This window comes from Gossypium raimondii, chromosome 4, assembly GCF_025698545.1.
Source record: "Gossypium raimondii isolate GPD5lz chromosome 4, ASM2569854v1, whole genome shotgun sequence".
NCBI lineage: Eukaryota > Viridiplantae > Streptophyta > Magnoliopsida > Malvales > Malvaceae > Gossypium > Gossypium raimondii.
In genome coordinates, this window is record NC_068568.1 from 10,791,190 (window position 1) to 10,797,189 (window position 6,000).

A 6,000-nucleotide genomic window follows, 5' to 3' on the forward strand; every position below is an offset into this window, starting at 1 on the left:
TCAAATCCAATTACTAAATTAGAAAGCTTATCATGGAATACGGATTCCTTGATAAAGTGTAAAGTAATACGTCTGCCTGAATATATCCTAAGAAACACAGGAATGGTGATGAAGGAGTTCGTGACCTTGCTTCGTGGCCTGCAGATTCAAGGCAATCGTCTAACAGCCTTCGACATTCCAACCCCTTAAAGAAGCTGACGAGCCTTATGAAGATGGGCAGAGGATGGATCGCGACCAAGATCAAGAAAAGGAGCTAGCAGTGGCATCTATTGGAAATTGGTGAGATTATCACAAACATGCGGATGAAGAAAAAGATCGATGTTGTTTCTTGGAATATAAGGGCGAGGCCATACATGCATCTGCTTTATGTAAAGGAATTTACTTTCTAGAAAAGTTTCCTAAATGTAATTGAATCAGAATCAATGTCTCTTTAGGCATTCATTTCATGCATTTGCATTACATGACATTACATGACATAATTAAAATAGCCTAATTGAGTAAATTTATTTCAGCTAATTTGGAAAACCAACCAAACAAACACCCTTACGGTATCCAAGCAAAGACTAGAGAAATGGAACAAAGGTTGGAAAAATTAGAGCGAATGCACATATAGATGCAGGAGCAATTGACCGAATTTCAACAGGAAATGAGATATTAGATGCTAGAATTGCAGAGAACTATGATGAGCCAGTTCAATCGATTGCTAGTTGGAGAGTTAGGAAAAGGAAAGATCCAGTGGTCCACTTTGGTGTTAATACTAAGGATCTTGCCTATTCCCTAGATTGTACTCCGATAAGTGCACAGATCCAGCCAGATAGGCGTTCACACGGGGCACTCTTTACTATCAAATCCCAACATTATTAGACTGGTACATCGACACCAATGAATTATTTGACAGGCCTAAAATCCAATTTGAGGAACAATTTTCCTGTTGCTCTTGATAACCTAGCTGAAACAAAGCAGGCGAGGGTGGAGTACCTAGATACTACAAAGGCCCCAACGAAGAAGGGAAATAAATGGGATAATGCAGGCAGGTATAACAAGGGCCACTCAAAGCCAATAACTGTGGGTAGGCCAAAGATAGAAACCACCAGACACCAGAGTCCTTTAAAGAAGACAAATACAGAAAGGCTTCAGTTCACACAAATTCCGATGTCATATAAAGAGCTATATCAAAGCCTATTTAATGCATATGTGGTGGCCCCCTTCTACTTAAAACCTGTGCAGCCCCTGTATTCCAAATGGTATGACGTGAACGCACAATGTGACTACCATGTGGGAATTACGGGGCATTCAATAGAGAATTGCATTGCCTTCAAGAAACTGGTTGAAAAACTCATTAACATGGGTGTTGTCAGATTTGATCACTCGTCTAGCGTAAAAAATCCACTACTCAATCATGATGATAATGAGGTAGATGTGAGAGCAGGAAGGGGATTAGTTATTTCTGATTCAGGAGGAAACCATGGAAAGACAAGGAACCATTGTAAGTTCCATCACGAGAAGGGGTACGAGACCCAGGAGAGCGTGAAATTCAAGACCTTGGGCATGATGGACGACAAGGAGATGAAGCTTTGTGAGAAAATTAAAGAGGAGGAAAACATACACATAGAGTTGGGAAGTGTTCACATCAATGACATATTTGAAGACACAAATGAAAAGGGACCTTGTTAGATATCCGCCCTTATAACCCTGGGAGTGTTTTAAGCAATTAGACTGCGGAAGAAACCCCTGTAGTTTTTAGAGCTTATTTAGAGTAATGTTCAGAACATTTTTGTTGTTTTAGCCTAGAAATGATAGAAATTCCTTTGTGAAATAGGCTCATGTCTGAACGTTATTATTTTAATGAAATACATATTTGCAATTATTACTGAGCCAATATTTTCATTCTTTACAAACAATTCCAGATTCTTTCATTCTTTTGGATTTTCTTCCAAATTATTATTCATTCATTAATAATCACATGGTACAAATAATTATTCATGAATTTATACATTCGTTTGTATATTCTTCGGTACTTATTATGGGTCCTCAGATATCAAAGACATGAGTGACACTGCTACAAACTCAGATTCTCCTTTTGAGCAAGGTATGTGTTTAGAGGGATCTCATGACTTTGAAAATGACATAGATCGTAGCTTATCTCCGTACTTGTTGATGATGGTAGAACAAGAGGATAGACAAATCCTACCTCACGAGGAACCATTAGAAATTGTGAGTTGGGTGAAGATTGGAATTGACATGACTGCAAAGATGAAACAACACCTTGTTGAGTGACCTCTAGAGTTCAAAGATGTCTTTGTATGGTCATACCAGGATATGCCCGGGTTAACCGCTGATAATGAAATTTGCACAACAGCGCGATGTAAGAAATTTCCAGTATGAGCGATGCAATTCTTTGTCAGGGCAATGCCTCTCTCGTTGACTCAGCATAGCTTTGCCCATTTGAAGTCGAGTTTCCATCCCTTCAAGATGTTGTTAGATTTTACTTTAATTAAAGAGGAAGATCCAAAGTTTTCTATCGTAGTTGCGCCCCAAAAGGCCCTATGAAAGAAATCTGATACCAAAGAAGGTTTTTCGCATACAAGATGAAAGTGAGAGATCTTATGTAGAGGACTTTATCTATAAAAACATTGATTCTGGTCGAAAGAGGATAACAAGGACTTGCCTAATCATATGAGTTCATATTCAAAAAAAAATCAAAGTCAAAAGCAAAAAAAGAAAAAATCAATCAAAGTCAAAATAAAAATATGAAAAAGAGAAAAAAAGAAAAGAAAAGGAGAGGCCAAGGTGAAAACCCGCAAAGAGTGCTTTGTGACCAAAGTTGGTTTTGAGTTGAAAACGCGAAAAGGGCGACTCAAGTTTTGAGCAAAATGGGGCATGGTCGTCATCACCATCGAAGGTTTCTAATGGGAATTGCTTCATTAGTTACTTTTCAAACAGGTAGAGGTTGCTTCATGCGTCAATGTCATCATATGCCGGTATAGAATTACAGAAAAGATGATATCATGAATGTTAGTATGATAGCTGAGGTCTGTGATCAATTCAAAATCAGATACCATAGTATTGAATTGCGAAAAAATGACTGAGACTTGCAATGACCGGCATGAGAAATTACCATTTGCCCTCCTTGCTTGTTGAACATCTGTACTGGGGCAGCACCCCTCTCTTTGGTTTACAAGATTGAGTAGTTCTACCTATTGAAATCCCCTCTCTCTGGGTATTAGTTGAGCTAGAGTTGGATGAACCAGAATGGATCCAATCGCGATGTGATCGGTTGGACCTAGGAAAAAGGGTTAAAAGCTATTCATCAGGGTCAGATGTACCAGAAACAAATGATACGAGCCCATAATGAACAGGGTCATCTCAGAGAATTCCACGAGAGGGCTAGATGTTGAAAAAGATCCTTCGAAAGGATTCTAGAGGGAAATGAATGCCAAACCGGGAATGTCCCTATGTTGTAAAGAAGACCTTTTTCAGAAGAGCACTGGTCCTGAGTGAGATTGCTAGTCCTATAAACTCAGATCTAGTCAAGAAATACTTCGTTTAAAGAAGAAGAAAGGACCAAGGTGAAAACTCGCAAAGGGCACTTCGAGCCAAAAAAAATGTGTGAAAAATGAAAAAGAGAAAATGAAAAATAAAAAAATGATGGAAAGGCTAAGGGGAAAACCCGCAAAGGGCACCTTAGGCCAAAGGGGATTTGAGTTGAAAACCCGAAAAGGGCGGCTCAAACATTGATTAAAATGAGGCATGAGGTGATTAGAGCAACTCGAATTTTGATCATATTGGGGCATGTGGTGATCTTGCTATGCCTGAAACAATAAGAAAGGATAGGCGACATCTTGGGGCATTGACAAAGCAATGTAGATCTCCTAAACACATGTCAAACTCAAAATGGTCTTTAGAAAGTTTGTACAGAGAAGTTCAAGCTGCGATATCTGGGGCACCTAATTCTCATATTATTTATATTGAATTTGTTGTTCTTGGAATACTTTTTTCCTTTTCCAAGATATACATTCCCGATCAACTTCTTTATTATCCTTCTTTACTGTTTTTGATAATTTATTCATTTTGAGCTATGCTTAGAACCAACTTTATTCTTATCCATTGTCATTACCCTTTTTTGCAAGCATGTTGCATTGAAATAATGATCAATGGACTAATAAAAATTTCACAAAGGAAGTTTTACATATTACTCTGAAAAGTTTCTAAATAATACGGGAACCTGAAACAGGACTATTGTTTAGAACGCACCAAATTTAAAGGTTGGAAATTTGAGAAGGAAGAGTCTAAATTCAGATTTTCTCTTTGGATTTTTTTGTCAAATGCATTGATTAACAAGATGCCATGTTGGTGACAAAGCTTAAATAAACAAGCAAGCAATGATCACCAGGCAAGAGGAAGAGGTTACCACGGAGAAGAGAGCCTTCATCTGCGCATAAGTCTTTGGTACGACACCTTGGGAATGGTGTAAGGAACTAGAAAGATTAAGATCCTATATCTTTGAATTGTGATAAAAGAGGATTGAGGAAAAGTCATATTTTTACCATTGGATTATGGTGGGAGAATGATAGTACAAATTTTGTGCCCCAGTGAATATAACTTCGAGGTTTACAGTGGAGGGTAACCTAGCTAAATGTTTTTTCAGAAAATTCCAGACGAGAAGGAAGGTGTTATAGAACTTTAGTGATAAAGCCTTAATAAACTTCGAGCAATGACAACCTAAGCGAGATCATTCTCAGAAAAATAAAATTCTGCATTCATGCGAACACCATTCACACATGTCTAGTTAGGAGCATTTGATTCATTCTGATCATACCATCCTAATCATTAGGCATAATTAGGTTCATTATACAGGTCATGTTCCCCAGAGAATAGATTAGCGAATATAACAGATCTTGTCTCCCAAAGCAGTAGCGGAGCAGATCGAAGACGGCGAATCTTATCTTCAAGTGTAAGGAAGCAGATTTAAGCCACAAGTCCTATCTCCCTAGTCAGCAGTGGAGTAGGTTGGAAACTATAGATCTTGTATCCCTAAGCAGTAGTGGAGCAGATCAAAGACGGCGAATCTTATCTTCAAGTGTAAGGAAGCAGATTTAAGCCACAAGTCCTATGTCCCTAGTCAGCAGCGGAGTAGGCTGGAAATTATAGATATTGTCTCCCTAAGCAGTAGCGGAGCAGGTCGAAGACGGTGAATCTTATCTTCAAGTGTAAGGAAGCAGATTTAAGCCACAAGTCCTATATCCCTGGTCAGTAGTGGAGTAGGTTGGAAATTACAGATCTTGTCTCCCTAAGCAGTAGCGGAGTAGATCGAAGGTGGCGAATCTTATCTTCAAGTGTAAGGAAGCAGATTTAAGCCACAAGTCCTATGTCCCTGGTCAGCAGTGGAGTAGGTTGGAAATTACAGACCTTGTCTTCCTAAGCAGTAGCGGAGCAGATCGAAGACGGCGAATCTTATCTTCAAGTGTAAGGGAGCAGATTGAAGCCGATAATCCTATCTCCCTGAAGTTGTAATGGAGCGGATTAAAGTAATAGATCTTATCTCTTTGAAGTTGCAGTAGAGTGGATCGCATCAGGTCTTATCTCCCTGAAGTTGCAGTGGAGCAGATTGAGAAAACAAGTCTTATCCCCCTGAAGTCACAGTGGGGCAGACCAAAGAAGCAAATCTTATCTCCCTGAGGTTGTAGTGGAGTAGATTGAAGTCGATAATCCTATCTCCCAGAAGTTGTAGTGGAGCGGATTACAGTAATAGATCTTATCTCTTTGAAGTTGCAGTAGAGTGGATCGTATCAGATCTTATCTCCCTAATCAGTAGTGGAGCGAATTAAAGTAATAGATCTTATCTCTTTGAAATTGCAGTAGAGTGGATCGCATCAGATCTTATCTCCCTAAGCAGTAGTGGAGAGGATTAAAGTAATAGATCTTATCTCTCTGAAGTTGCAGTAGAGTAGATCGCACCAAGTCTTGCCGACTAGAGATAGCAAATTTTGTTCTTTTTAG